The sequence below is a fragment of the Lineus longissimus genome, chromosome 1, assembly GCF_910592395.1.
Source record: "Lineus longissimus chromosome 1, tnLinLong1.2, whole genome shotgun sequence".
NCBI classification, from domain to species: Eukaryota; Metazoa; Nemertea; class Pilidiophora; order Heteronemertea; family Lineidae; genus Lineus; species Lineus longissimus.
Window position 1 is genome coordinate 12,019,735 of NC_088308.1, and position 14,382 is coordinate 12,034,116.

Here is a 14,382-nt window from a genome sequence, read left to right on the forward strand (position 1 = left end):
TATAGACTCTTTTCAGTACCTAAATAAATTTCAGGTACATGGTCATGTTGATTAAAAGAGTATCAACCGATTGAACATGAGAAAGTTCACTTACCTTCATTGAAGCAGCGACTACCGCCATTTTTAAATGGTGGCATCTCTTCTATCGATCGGCCAATCAGCGGCACTGCTTGCAAAAAAGTTAAGCCACCGCCAAATTTGAAATCGCCAAAATTCAGGCAATGTGCCTGCAGCGCCAACTGGCGGTGAAAACTACATTAATTCCATTAAAAGTAAAAAATGAAAAAATATTTAAAAATATTCAGCCACATTTGAAAACAATATTTGCTCTGTGGACCGAGGGAAAAAGGGAAAGAAATCTAAACGCGAAATGACCTCATTCTCTTAATACAAGTCGGATCACGCCGATTATTCGTTTTTTGAGTTCACCTTGGGCAACTCCTAATTTAGCACCGTCAACGAAGTGGCTAGGCCTTCCCGGTCAGAAATGTCCAATTTTGTCCACAGATGGGTCCCTAGATGGATGGATTGCAGGACGGACACCATTTGAACAGCTATACTACTAGCTCCGCTGACTTTGTCAGCTGAGCTAAAAAGCGATATGTTGGCTGACTCAATGAGCACTAATTTTCAACCTCTAACTCTTGCAGACATACATACGAGCTCATATATTTGGAACCTAGTTAATTCCGCGATGAGTGTGACGGCATTGATACTGGGGCTTTTCACTTTCTGCAAGGGCCGAGCTATGGTAGGCATGATTCCCGTTGCCACTGGGTTGCCAGTAGCCCGAGCTGTGGTGTCAAATGACACTTTGGCGTTCATGTTGCCCGTGGAGAAGGAGATAGAATCATTGAAGGAAGAAGTAGAGATAATGATAGACCTGGAAATAGTCCTTTTTATCTCTACATTATGCCTGGGCGTTTTGATCGTAGTATATTATACGTTTTCAAAAGTTCAGCGTAAATTGCTGTATCAATGCGGCACCACAGACACGAGACGTTTGACCTGTTGGTTAACGAATTAATTGGACAGACCAAGGCGGATAGGTTGACTTTGGGGCAATTGATTTGTCATCCTTTAGATTTTCAATGTTCGGGGGATAATGACATTAAGAATACCCCGGTTTACATTTCAGGCACGTGCTGCCGGGAGTATGTAGTATTTGGTTAGAGAGAGGGGGCGTATATAAGGCACATGGGAACCGAGAACAATATCAACCTGCCCAATCAAGTTAAACTATTCACCCTCCACAAGAATGAAATTGCAGAAATGTTGGAGAACGATTATAGGGTGGCGCTCTCCATTTGTCACAGAGGAGTGTATTACCCGACTGGCCAGAAGAAGGGGGCAAAACAAAAATGAAGCGGTGGGCAAAAATCACCCCTTTATCCAGATTTAAATATGGCATAATAATATAAATTTTCGTCACAGAATAGCAGAATGGTATCTAGACGACCAAGGGATCGCCTTATAGTGGTCAAATGAAACTGAAGTATCTATATTATAAGAGAGAAGACCGTTTCTTGCGCACACTCCTTCTGAAGATTGGCCATGCTTAGGCTGTGACACTCCATACCAATACAACGTTTGTTGGTTACACTAGGTTGTTTGCGGGAAAAAAATGCAATATTTTGACTTTAGGGGGTCACAATAAGGGTTTTAATTTTGACCACTCAATTCTCCCAACTCCCAACACCAAACTCAGGGACATGGTTTGGGGTATTGTTAAGGGTATTTCATAAAGTGCAATTGCAATGGGGCCTTTCTTGGAAACTGGGGGATCGTGATGTTTTACGTTAGCCTTACAGTCATGATTGCCTGTGGTTTTTTGTTCAAAACATCATTATTAGTGTTAGAAGCTGATATGATAAGCTGATATGATAGGATCACGCTCTGGAAATAACTATGGAGAGTGGACTTTTTAGGTACTACCCCTTTGTGTGCCCCATTCTATTTTTAACTCATGACGTGATCAACTAAGGGACATGGTTTGGGATATTTCATAAAAAGCGTAGGAAAAAAACGTGTGTTGAAAGGCCGTTTTGAAAGTCGGTTCTTTTAGTGTCTTAGGTGAGTGTCTACATAAATAACTTACACTATATATATACTGGTCGTACTAGGCTTGATATCGTATGAGATTTCGTTTGTGAAGGGTCATCCTAAACAGCGTCCACCAGCGTCCACCAGGTTTCAAAGTTATCAAAATCATATTTTCTTGACATAAATCAATAAAATAGGTTATTTAAAACATATTCTGCAAGTTTTATTGCAATATATTGAAAAATAAGTGAATTATCTGTGCTAGAAGTCAGACCCATCATGCCCGATAAAATCTGGGAACGTGCTTTGCGAACATGACTTGGTAGACACGATCCAAATTTGCTCCAAAGTCGAAATTTCCCCAAGTTGATTCGTAAAAGATATTTTTGAGGACGGGTGTATGATTATAAAGTACATGAAAAGTCATAAGGTTGAGAGAGGTTTTCTTGGCAGAGAATTTGATTACTTTCTAAGTTGTACTATATAGCCTATGCATCCGTGCATGCATGTACATTGTGCAGTACATGTGTAGTGTACTATAGGCCTACCTTGCACTGCCACTGGACTGGTACTGGCACATGATTAGTAATCTTCTTCCTAATCCTCATTTATTCCAACTTCAATTTATGTACTACAACACCTAACACAAAATCGAAGAAGTTCTCATGTACTCATTTTTCTTTTACTACAGCTCCATCAGTTTCATCAGTCAACCCACTTGAATTAAGTACCGCCAACTGCCAGGCCACGCTCTTTAAGACTCCTACCAACAATCATCACACGATTAACCACAGCACAGTGTCAGGTAAGTAAACTTCACCATGTAGGCCAACATTCCGGCATGAAATCGTAATATAGATATCAGAAGGCGCTTGGACAATATCATCATGAGTAATTGCTTCGACCCAGCCATGCCTCAGTATTTTCAAAATTCATTTATTCTGACATTTTCCCTTTTCAGTTCCACCATCACCAGTTTTTACCATCATCATCATCCTGCTGCTGTCTCACCATTATCTACCATAGTAAGTATCAATGACCAAACACATCCGAGGACATCTTCGCAGAAGGTGCTCAGCAGACAATATCAGCATGAGTAATAGTACTACACCCTTGCCTATGTATGTGAGCTTTCCAAAATTCCATATTCTCTCATTTTCCCTTTTCAGTTCCATCATCACCAGTTTTCACCCATTATTCAACACCATCAGCCACCTACTTCACTATTATCTACCATAGTAAGTATCAATGACCTGACACAAGTCGGGACACCTTCGCAGGATGAACTTCTCTTCCAACAAATTAGTGCTATCATCTCAAACATTGTGCCTAACCATGACCAGTATCATACGATTCAGTACAACAAGAAGCATTCAAAACTATTCATCCAATTTGCAAAAATGTCCTCCGAGCCTGCCATTTTAATCTACTATTATGTGCTTTTACCACACACTAGCCTAGCTTTACACAATAGCCTCTTTCCTTTACAGATGACTTCACACGCAGTGCACAGGCCGTTTTAAACCAACTGAAGGACTTTGAGGAAATGACAAATGAGAAGTTGTCCTATGCCCAGGTAATTCTGCTCGAAAAAAAAAAACCATTGGCAGCTGCTAAAATTGCCGCTGCACGCCACACCCTGACCAATCGTATACAGACTGTCACTGCTAAAGCAATACACCTCAAGTGCTTGATTACCAACCAGCCTAAACCAGTAACAATTTCAAAACCAAGTCCAAATAAACGCCCAGCACTGACTCTACCGCCAACAATGCCATCCCCCAAGAAAGTCCCTCTTCAACTGAAAGTGTCGACACCATCAAAAGTTACTGTCGAGTCATCCACTAAAGAGAAAACCCCTCCTGCCACTGACAACCTATTCGATGATGCCTTGGATGATTCAACGCTGTCACAGATCAGCATGGACAGCTCAGAAACAGATTTTCCCCTAACAGCCACACAACCCGAAGATGACTCGGCTGATGATGATAAGACAAAGTTAAAATCCCTCTTGGAGTAGAAAGCAAGGGTGTACATTGATTGCACCGACAGTGTTACTCTGAACACTTACTGACTGCTGCTGATTAAATACTGCTGATTATATTGCCAGTGCTTCATGTTAACAGGTCGTCTCTGTGCCAACAACAATCCTCCTGGACTTTTAACCTTTCGTACTAGGCTTACCTTCTCCACGACCCATCTGCTGTACAGACAATCACTATTTTGTATAAAAATAGGTTAATAAACATTGTTTTAGTCAACATAATTAGTATTTCTTCTCTTTCTTTTCCTTCAGTCCTCCCCTCAACTTCCCCACGGAATTCCTCAACACCCTTGATGTTTCAGGCCTTCCACCACACAAACTCCTCCTCAAAGTAGGCTGCCCAATCATTATACTTCGCTCACTAAACCCGCCTCACATCACCAATGGCACTCGATGCACACTATTGAAACCACACCGAAATGTCCTAGAAGTACGAATATCGAACGGTCCATCAGCAGGAAGAACAGCTCTCATACCACGGATACCCCTGGCACCCTCAGACAGTGACCTCCCATTCAAATTCAAAAGGCTGCAGTTTCCCATTCGTCCCTGTTTTGCGATGACCATCAACAAGTCCCAAGGGCAAACCTTCAAACACATCGGCATCGACTTCACCATAAGCGTCTTCTATTGTCGAGCGTAGTATAAATTGAGCTCCCGGGCCAAGGAGAGACCACTTCGTATTTCGCTTTCGTCGCACTCGGACCGGGCTTTATTCCTTTGGTATTCTTCGGTGTAAGTAGAATTTCTGCCGCTTTTGTGCTCTCGATTTCCTTTGTCCGTATTTCGGCTACGCCTACTGTGTAGTCTCCGCTTTGTGGCCTACGTGCTCTGGCCTCTACTATGCTTCTGTGCTTTCGGATCTTGCTTCTCTTGGATTTTGTGTTCGTCTTTTCCCGTATTTCTCGTTTATGTCTATGTTTTATATGTTCTGTTTGTCTCTGCTTAAATTGTTGGTCCGTGGGTATCAACAAGCCCGTAGGGGTGCAATGTGTAAAGCTTAAATTGTTGGTCCGTGGGTATCAACAAGCCCGTAGGGGTGCAATGTGTAAAGCTTAAATTGTTGGTCCGTGGGTATCAACAAGCCCGTAGGGGTGCAATGTGTAAAGCTTAAATTGTTGGTCCGTGGGTACCAGCAAGCCCGTAGGGGTGCAATGTGTAAGCTTGAGTTGTTGGTCCGTTGGTATCAACGGGCCTGTTGGGGTACGCTGTGTAAAGCTCAAATTGTAGTTCAGTAGGTATCGGCAGGCCCGTGGGGGTGCAGTGTGGCTTGCATAGTTGTTGCCCATGGGGGTGCCATGTATGGAAGTATAGTTCGTGGATGCTCTATCGGCGCGTGGGGTATAAACGTGTCAAAGTTTGTGTCAAGCCATATGCGGCTCCAGTATAGCAGAGTGCGGTTGTTGAGTGCTCAAATATCAGGGGTTTGTTTTGTAATGTATTATTTCTTGTGTTGCAGATGGTTCAGCCGACTACCCTAAAGAAAAAGCATTCCCTGGTGGGGAAAAGTTTGCTGCCGCTGTTCGCACGGTTCAATGGTAGCCCTGATGAGCCCAGAGAGTTGGCTAGGATGGACAAGGATCAACCTTTGGAGAATCTGGATTCCGATGGTATCGCCACAGCCTTCAAGAAACTCACCGGAGAAAACATCGGAGACGTCCTTGCCGCCCTCGGCAAACAAAGTTGAGCTGGAGTGGCTTTATTGCACCATGCAATTGTGCTAGCGAACGAAATCGGCCAGCCAGTAGGGCAGCCCCTTAGGGTAAGTCAATAGCTTCAGTCCTATCGGTTGTGCGGTTAAAGTGGGTGATTATCTGTCGGCTATGTTCATGGTCTCTGGAAATGGTTATGTGAGCATGTGGTATAAGATGCGGCTGGTGTGCTCTGGGTGGTATGATTTCGGATGGGTAGAATGTTATGTTTCGGTGCTTGTGTTATAACAATGGTTTTGCTATTTCAGGACCCGCCCATCACTCCACCGGGTGTTTCGGATGATGTAAGTGAGCCACCGAGGAAGGTGCAGAGGATAGCGTGCCAGGCGACCGTAGCTGATCCAGTGCAGAAGGCAAAGGCGAAGGTGAGGTCCTTGGCATTACATGAAGAGCCCAATGAGTCGTTGATGTTGCTGTACCTGGAGGATTTAGCGGCGGCTGCTACTTCTGTTTCGCATAAGGACATGGAGTTGTTCGACGATTTATATCGTCAGGCAAGGCGTTACCAAGGAAAGGTGGACATGGCTAATGTTATCTTGACGGTGTTGGGTGGTGGTACGGGTGAGCTTATCACCAAGGCCATTAGTAAGTCGCTAAAAAAGGTAGTCGAACCGAAGCCGATTGAAACCGTGAAACCTGAAGAGAGCCCAAACCCAAGCCCGTCCATTCAACATAGGTCACCTTTAACGGATTTGTATAGCCAGGTTGCTGCGGTTGCATCTTTGCAGCAGATGATGAATCCGCTCTTTGATTCCTATAGGGGTGGGGCGTCAAGAGGTGCCCGGCGCGGCAGGGGTAGGGGAACGGATTCCTCTCCTCCAAATAATTATCAATGTTATTTTTGTAACTCACCAGATCATTTTTATCGTGATTGCGATAAAATGAAAGAGGCATCGAAGATGGCAAAAACGAAGTAGGTCCCCTCCCGGAGCATTCTGCTCTAGTGGAGATTTACATCTTCACGTGGGTGGGGGGCCGGGCTTCGCGTCCGTCGGATTTGTCTGCTGCGACTTTTAAAGCTACTGCTCTCTTTGTTTTAGGGTATGGACATTTTGGGTTACGAAATCCAGGATTGGGAATTCCAGATTCCGTTTGATCCGCAGAGAGCAGTAGCATCCAAGCATCTGTCGCCGCAGTGGACAACTCTGGATGGGCGTGAACCTCGGCTTTCCACCCACCAATGCCCGGATTTTGAAAGCGTTATAAATGACGGTGTATGTTTTGATTTGAACGAGCTGCCACTACGAAACCCTGATCATTTTGTAGCAGGTCAAGTTCATCAAAATTTAGATCAATGGCGGGAAGTCATTGGCCATGTTTCTGATACTTGTCCTGTTTCTAGCCAAGTATTATCATGGCTAACAGACGGTGTTAATGTGGATGATTTTTTCAGGCCATTTAAGGGCAACTTTAAAGGTGAATCGTTTGACTCGGATACCCCGCCTTCTCGATACTACCCGAATTCCAACAGTTGTCAGCAGTTTGGGGAGTTTATAGCCTCGGAGCTTCAGCAGCGTGTTAAAACGGGGGCAATGGAATTAGTTGGTCGGGTGGGCGAGTGTCAATTACCATCCATCATCATGTCGCTTACTGTCGAGCCTACAAAACCACGGCTTTGCATAGACAACCGATACTTAAATTTATGGATTAAGGATTCTCCGTTTCAATTGGAAACGCTTAAACATGTTTATAGGCTAGTTGATGAAAATGCGAGAATGGTCTCAACGGATGAGAAATCCGGGTATGATCATGTTCTCCTGTCCCCTTCCAGTTCATCTTACTTTGGCGTACAGTTTGGGGGTTGGGTTTTCCGCTGTAGATCTTTGCCGTTCGGGTGGAAGTCTTCCGCTTATATCTATCAAATGGTTGGGATGGTTGCAACAACGTATTTGCGCACATTTGGCATTCGCAATGCTCAGTATATCGATGATAGATTAGCCGTAGAGGCAGTGTTCTCTACTTCTAGCGTAAAGCATCTTCCAATAGAGGTAATTGCTTATGCTTTGTTGCAGCTATTAACGAGATTGGGTTACACATTTGCAATTCACAAGTGTAAGCTCGACTTTGGGACGTATCTCAAATATTTGGGGTTTATGGTTGATTCAGCTAGATTAGCTTTTATTCTCCCGGACTATAAGAAAGTTAGCTTTGGGGCTTTGCGTGATTATATCCTGTCGTGCCAGCAGATCAATATCAAAACGTTGCAAAGATTTTCAGGCAAATGTGTGTCAATGTTGTTGGCAGTTCCAGCAGCTGCTCTCTACACTAGAGAAGTAAATGCGGCAATATCAATGGGCCTAAAAAATAGTAGGGATGTTCAAGTTTCTGGCAAGTTACGCGCTGAAATAGAACATTGGAGATTTTTAGATTCGTGGGGTGGTTGTTTGAAGTGGCGTCGGGAGTCACATAAGCAGATTGTTCTCGCAACAGATGCATCGCTTTTCAAATACGGGGCGGTGGTCACAGAGGGTGAGCATGCGGGTTTGAGCTTTTCTGATTTCTGGGACAAGGATGATAAGCGGCCAATAATTTTAAAAGAAGCTGATGCTTTGTTAAAATCGTTGCAATCCATGCAGCCTGATTTGGTTGGCAAAAGAGTGGATATCTTGACGGATAATAAGCCGCTCATCTTTGCATGGAAAAACCAAGGTTCAAAATCTTCTCCTTTGAATGATTTGTTGAAGCTCATATTTCAATTCGTCTTTCAAAATAGTATAGATTTGAGGCTTTTCTATGTGCCATCTAAGCTCAACCCTGCAGATGCTCCATCTAGATCACTAAGTTCCGATGACATTACGCTCGCAGACGAGGTTTGGACCATTGTCCAAAAGGCATTTGGCCCGCACTCTGTTGATCTCATGGCGCTGGATTCCAACGCCATGTTGGATAATAATCGGTTGTCTCTGCGACATTTTACTCCTTCACCTTCGCCATTTTCATCTGGCATCAATGTTTTTGCTCAGAATGTGGCAAAGGAGGGCAACCCGTACGTTTTTCCACCAGATAATCTTGTATTATCTCTTTTGTCGTTCTTAGCTCAGCAAACAGTGTCTGCTTTGACTATGATTGTTTTGTTAACGCCGGAGGCTTCCATTGCTTTGCCAATCCTCCGTGCATACTCTATCTCTAAGATATGCTTGGGTCAAAAAGGTCAAAAAAGAGTTATTAAGATTCCTTCAAAGCTGGGATATAAGCTTGATGGTGATGGTTTAAAATACCCTTTAATTGCCTATAGGCTTTCTTTTAAAAAGGGTAATTAATTTTTCAGATGGCGAGTCGGCGGCGTCTTTTGTCGGGCATCGATTTGCAGGGCATAAACAATCGTTTGGATATCTTGGATGAGCGACACTTGAACTCCGAAATGGTTAAAAAGAAAACGAGTGAGCAGCTTAGTTTGGAGCATTTTTTCTCATTGTTGCCTTTTCATGTCAATATTCAGTCTTGTACTCCTCAACATCTAAGGCGGTATTTGGTTTGGAGGGATGTGGATGGCAAAACAAAAGTTCATGATGTAAAGTGTCTGTTTTTGGGAGACAAATCGTTATCAACATGTCTTTGCCCGACAAGATTAGCCCATGGTACTCTTATAACCATTGTTCAAAGATTATCAAAAATATTTGAGGAAGAAGGCAGGGGGAAGGAATGGTGTACGAAATCGGAAACCGGAAATCCCGCAAAATCAAATGTCATAAAGCTGTACTTGAAGCAAATTTCGGAAGAGCAGGCTAAGGCCCAGATAGTTCCAAAACAGGCCAAGCCGTTATTTCTCTCTAAATTGGAGAAAATCTCTTCTTACATAGATAACCAGTTGTCTAGGCCAGATATCACTTTGCGTCAGCGTTTCGTTTTGTTTCGAGACCAGGCGTTCTTTAAGTTACAATTTTTTGCGGGTGACAGGGTTTCCGATTTATCGGGCGCTCCTAGTCAATCGGTTAGATATCTTGCTGATAACACTGGCATGGCTGTTTCGCATACATATACGAAAGTCATAAGAGGAGATGGGAGGTGTAACACCTTTGTTATCAAGAGATGTGATAACGCGGCTCTATGCCCCGTAAGCGCACTGGAGCGCTACTCAGCTTGGGCCAAAAGCGCTGGGGTAGATCTTTCGCTAGGTTACCTCTTTAGGCTGGTAAGTGACTCGGGTAAGGTATTAGATCAATGTGTCTCATATGCAGTGATGTATTCCCGCTTGTTGGAGTATTTGACGACGCTCAATATCTACGAGGGGGAGACACCTCATAGTCTCAGGTCGGGTTGTGCCATAACGTAAAGTTGTCCGGGGCGGCTGACTCCAATTCCCAGACTATGAGGCATGTTGGTTGGTTCAAAGAATCTTCATGCAGTTATTACAGTCGTGAGGATTCTTTGAAAGAGCCGGCGCAGTTGGCTCAGAGGTTAGCTTCGTCACCAGCTTTGTCGGGAAAGATTGAATCTGATTACCAACGCTATGCAACATTTAACACTTTGAATCATGCAATCTAGGTGTCGTTTTGTTAATGTATTGGTCTTGGTTCTGATAATCCATTTCTGTCGAGTGTGTCCATAATTGTATCACTTTTAAGGTAGCGTTTGTAATTGATAAACTCTTGTCAAATGGGTTGAAGGTTTATATTTTCTGTAATTAAAGCGGATATTATAAAAGTTTCTTCTTCAGTCTATGTAAGTTGTCGTTCCTGCCATCCCATGATACCATGAGCTTTGCCTGTGGACATCCATTTGCTGTTCATGGTTTTGGGTGTTGTGGGGTGATGGGGTATTGGGGGAAAAAGCTGGAATGGTGATATGGAATGTTTTCGGGAATCCATATCAGGTTGATATTCAGGTTTTCCTCCCAATACTTTCAGCGAGATAATGGAAGACACTTAGGATGTGTTCACACCATAAGCGTCTTCTATTGTCGAGCGTAGTATAAATTGAGCTCCCGGGCCAAGGAGAGACCACTTCGTATTTCGCTTTCTAGGATCTCTGGGCAGAAGCTTTTGCCCCGTATTCTACGGGGATTGAGCGTATGGCCGTTGGGTGCCATGTTGGTCGCCTCGGCCCCAATTTTATTAGCTTACGTTGTCTTTTGGAACTTTGGGCTGTGGGGATCGGAGGATCCTTTTGCCCACCCCACCCCCCCTTTGCGGTCTTTTATTTTCTCGCCCCTGAGTATCAGGTTGATATTCAGGTTTTCCTCCCAATACTTTCAGCGAGATAATGGAAGACACTTAGGATGTGTTCAGAGCACACCCGTCTTCTCGCATGGAATGTTATACGTTGCCATGTCAAGAGTTGGCAAGGCCAAGAACTTGGTCATCAACACCCCCAACACCCAAACCAGAAACGTCGTCTACCCAGAGGTTCTTCAGCACCAACAATAACATCCATAACAATCGGTCACCAATATAATTCCGCCTCCTCCTCAACCAAATGCCTTCACTTCCTCTTCATCAAACAAGAGTGCCTTTAGGCAGTTTCATTATGTACTGTCATAGCAACATATTCAAATGGTATTATTGTAATTTTTTTGCATTTGTGCTATGTATTGTATATATTTTCTGTTTCTGTAAATAAATTTCATTTCATTTCATTTCAATTCTGTTCCATTTCATTTCAACAACATACCCACGACTGGGTACTTTGCTAGTATAATATATGGAAAAATGAGGAACAAGAAACATTGGAATAAGAAGAATTGAAATAAAGGAGGGGGTATGCAGGATTTTATGGCAGGCAATAACGCCGAATTTCAATACAGAGTTTAAAAGTACAGAACAAAATGGTTCCAGGGGAATTTCAGTTCAATAAGGTCCTTCTTATTCCAATCAGCCAAAAAAAGAAGGGGAGGAGGTAATATGTTATGGTTAAATCGATATTTTGGACAATAATTATAGAGACTGCTACTATGATATAAGGACACTAACAATATATATGACTGTATATTCGGACAGGGATGCGAAAGGGGTGCGAAAGGGGATAGGATGAGAGGAGATTGTCAGTCGTGCGAAAGGAATAAGCCAAGAAGAAAAGGAAACGAGCAATATTGTGGCATAGTAAGAATAATCACTAGGATAACTATGAGACAAGACTTTGAAACTATATATCTAATACATTTAACCGAACATTGTGAATAGCAGATTAAGGAGACAGTCAGTCATAATTATTTGGAATCAACGTGGCCAGTCCAGGTAGTCCAGTGTCAAGGTGTAGTACACTCATTCCCACCCCACAAAACCACTGTTCTGGGGACAATTCATAGACATCTTCGCACTTTTCAACTACCCAAGGGAGAAAGTTGACAAATTCATACAGGACATAACTCGAAACATCCCACCATTGAATTTCAGGATTTATCCACAGGTAGTCCAGTGTCAAGGCGTAGTACACTCATTGATTACTCGCCAGTCATGATTGATGGTTCATAAGAGTAGTTGTGTAATGCAAATATTCCGTTCGATGCGAGGCATCAAGCAATTGTGCCCATAGATCATACCATTGCCAAGTTACTTGTTCAAGACGCTCACAGAAGATCATTCTGGTCCACACTATAGCTCAAGTCTGTCAGGCGAAACCCTGCCAAAACCCATAGTGACAAAGGTATGAATTTTGACGGTGCAAATCACATAGTGAAGTAGGCTATCAAAATTCGGAATGATAGTGCACAAGTGCAAAATTTGTTGGCTAAGAAGTCTATCCTCTGGTTTTTTAACCCTCTGAGGGCACCCCACAGGGCGGTGCTTGGGAGCGCCTGTTTTAGTCCATGTAGAAATTGATATATGCATTTACGTATATGCTGTGTGTGAAATTTCCAATCTTATTCTTAAATGTATTTTGATTCGCCTTTTTTCCCCATCGCTCTAGTTAATTATTTAAAGCAGGCCTGTACATTATAGAAAATGATGAGGATTAACATTACATTTCCCAAAGCAACCTCCTTGACTAAGAAAAGAAATTACAGGCCCAACAGCCAGGACCCACTCTCATGCATGATAATGTACCTTCCATGTCATTTTTGCTTTTTAGTTCACGGCGAGCTGAATTTGAGTCAACTGAATTTTTAGTCAGCGGCATTATTTGATCTATTTGATCCTGATTCGCCCAATTCCCAAATACGCAAGTGTCTAGATCTTATTGTAAATGCCAAAATGCGTCCCTGGATGGATGGACAGATGGAAGGAAGGAAGAACAGACACCACTTGAATATATATTTGACAAGCAAAAACAGGATCAGGATGAGGTTATTACCCTTATGTGAAATGAAACGGCCAGGGGCCATTGTGCTCACTGTATAGATATTTGGTGCTATAGAATTCATCCAGGTTAAGAAACATTGTACATGTATAGTATATAGGTCAAACCAAAGTCGGTATGACATGTGATGTATCGTTGCTTGGAGTAATTACCATACGAATATCATCAACTAGAGCCTGGCGGCTATGATAGCTTCGCTTGGTGGACAGTTACAGTAAGTGTCAGACATGTCAATCAGATTGCTTGCTACAAACTTATTTAATTCACGTCCTGATTTGACTTCATTATCAGGTTGCGGTTCTTTGATACATAATACCATACGCAACAAGTGCATTGTCTCAGGTCAGCTTGGTCTGCTCACGTGTTCGCCGAACATGCATAAATTATTTATTCATGCACGCAAACACCGCATGTTTTTTAGGGAATACCTCGAATGACGTCATGTATTTTAAAATTTAGCGCCCTAAAAGTAAAGATCGAGGGCTTTTCGGTGATAAGCGGGTGAACCACCAATGCACTTTTCCGGCATCCGCCATTTTTTCTCGATTTCATTTTTCGCTCGGGATTTTCTTACCACATTGGACAGGTTAGGATAATCGATTCGAGACTTTTGAACTGCATATTAGAAGTATTTAACTCTGTAATCATTAAGTTTTAGCTTACGCAGGATCAAGCACTATATATCCGTGCGCATGAACAAATTTTATTTCAGGTTTGTACGTTGGTAGAGAAAAAGATACTACGCGTCATCTATGTTAATGCAGCTATATGTAAACTCCGTCTTTGGGGTGATCAAGTTATCCTTCATGATTTTCGGCGTACTACTTTCCTAATGGTTTCAAAGATAGAAAGACTGTATGCGATAAGCTTCGCTGGCAATTACAAATTACTAGCGAAGCTAAAAACACATCACTGCACTTTTTACCTATTTTAGTTTTGGCCTCCTGGTGGCCAAGTTGAGTACCAGATCAGATCGAAATTCGGTGTCCGAGGTTACATGACGTAGGGAGTCATGTGTACAACATTTCAAGTTCATAGCTTTAGTGGTTAAGAAACGTTCCATAGTTACAATCAAACGACCAATTTACGCCATTTGACCTCTGTGACCTTGAAAAGCAGGTCAGATCAAAAACTCATATTATGATATGTGTTGTATCCTTGCTAGACGAACCTACCATAAAAATGTTATTGAAAACGAATCACTAATAAGCGAGATATCACACTATCTACCATAAAATTTTTACCAAAAACTAATCAGTAATAAGCGACATATGGCACTATTCAAATATTTGGTTTTGGCCCCCTTGTGGCCAAGTTAAGAATCAGACCGGACCGAAAATCAGTGTC

General features: G+C 42.7%; 1 protein-coding gene and 1 long non-coding RNA gene across 2 annotated transcripts in view; one reads left to right on the plus strand and one right to left on the minus strand.

The window, feature by feature from the left end:
- Window positions 1-14,382, minus strand: part of LOC135488313 (protein-lysine N-methyltransferase EEF2KMT-like) — a 72,077-nt gene that overhangs the window by 14,483 nt on the left and 43,212 nt on the right. The gene's annotated exons all lie outside the window — the stretch shown is intronic.
- On the plus strand, window positions 2,651-3,619 carry LOC135491836 (uncharacterized). Its single transcript, XR_010448023.1, has 3 exons — window positions 2,651-2,848; window positions 3,005-3,068; window positions 3,213-3,619. It is a non-coding gene; the product is annotated as an uncharacterized LOC135491836 (long non-coding RNA).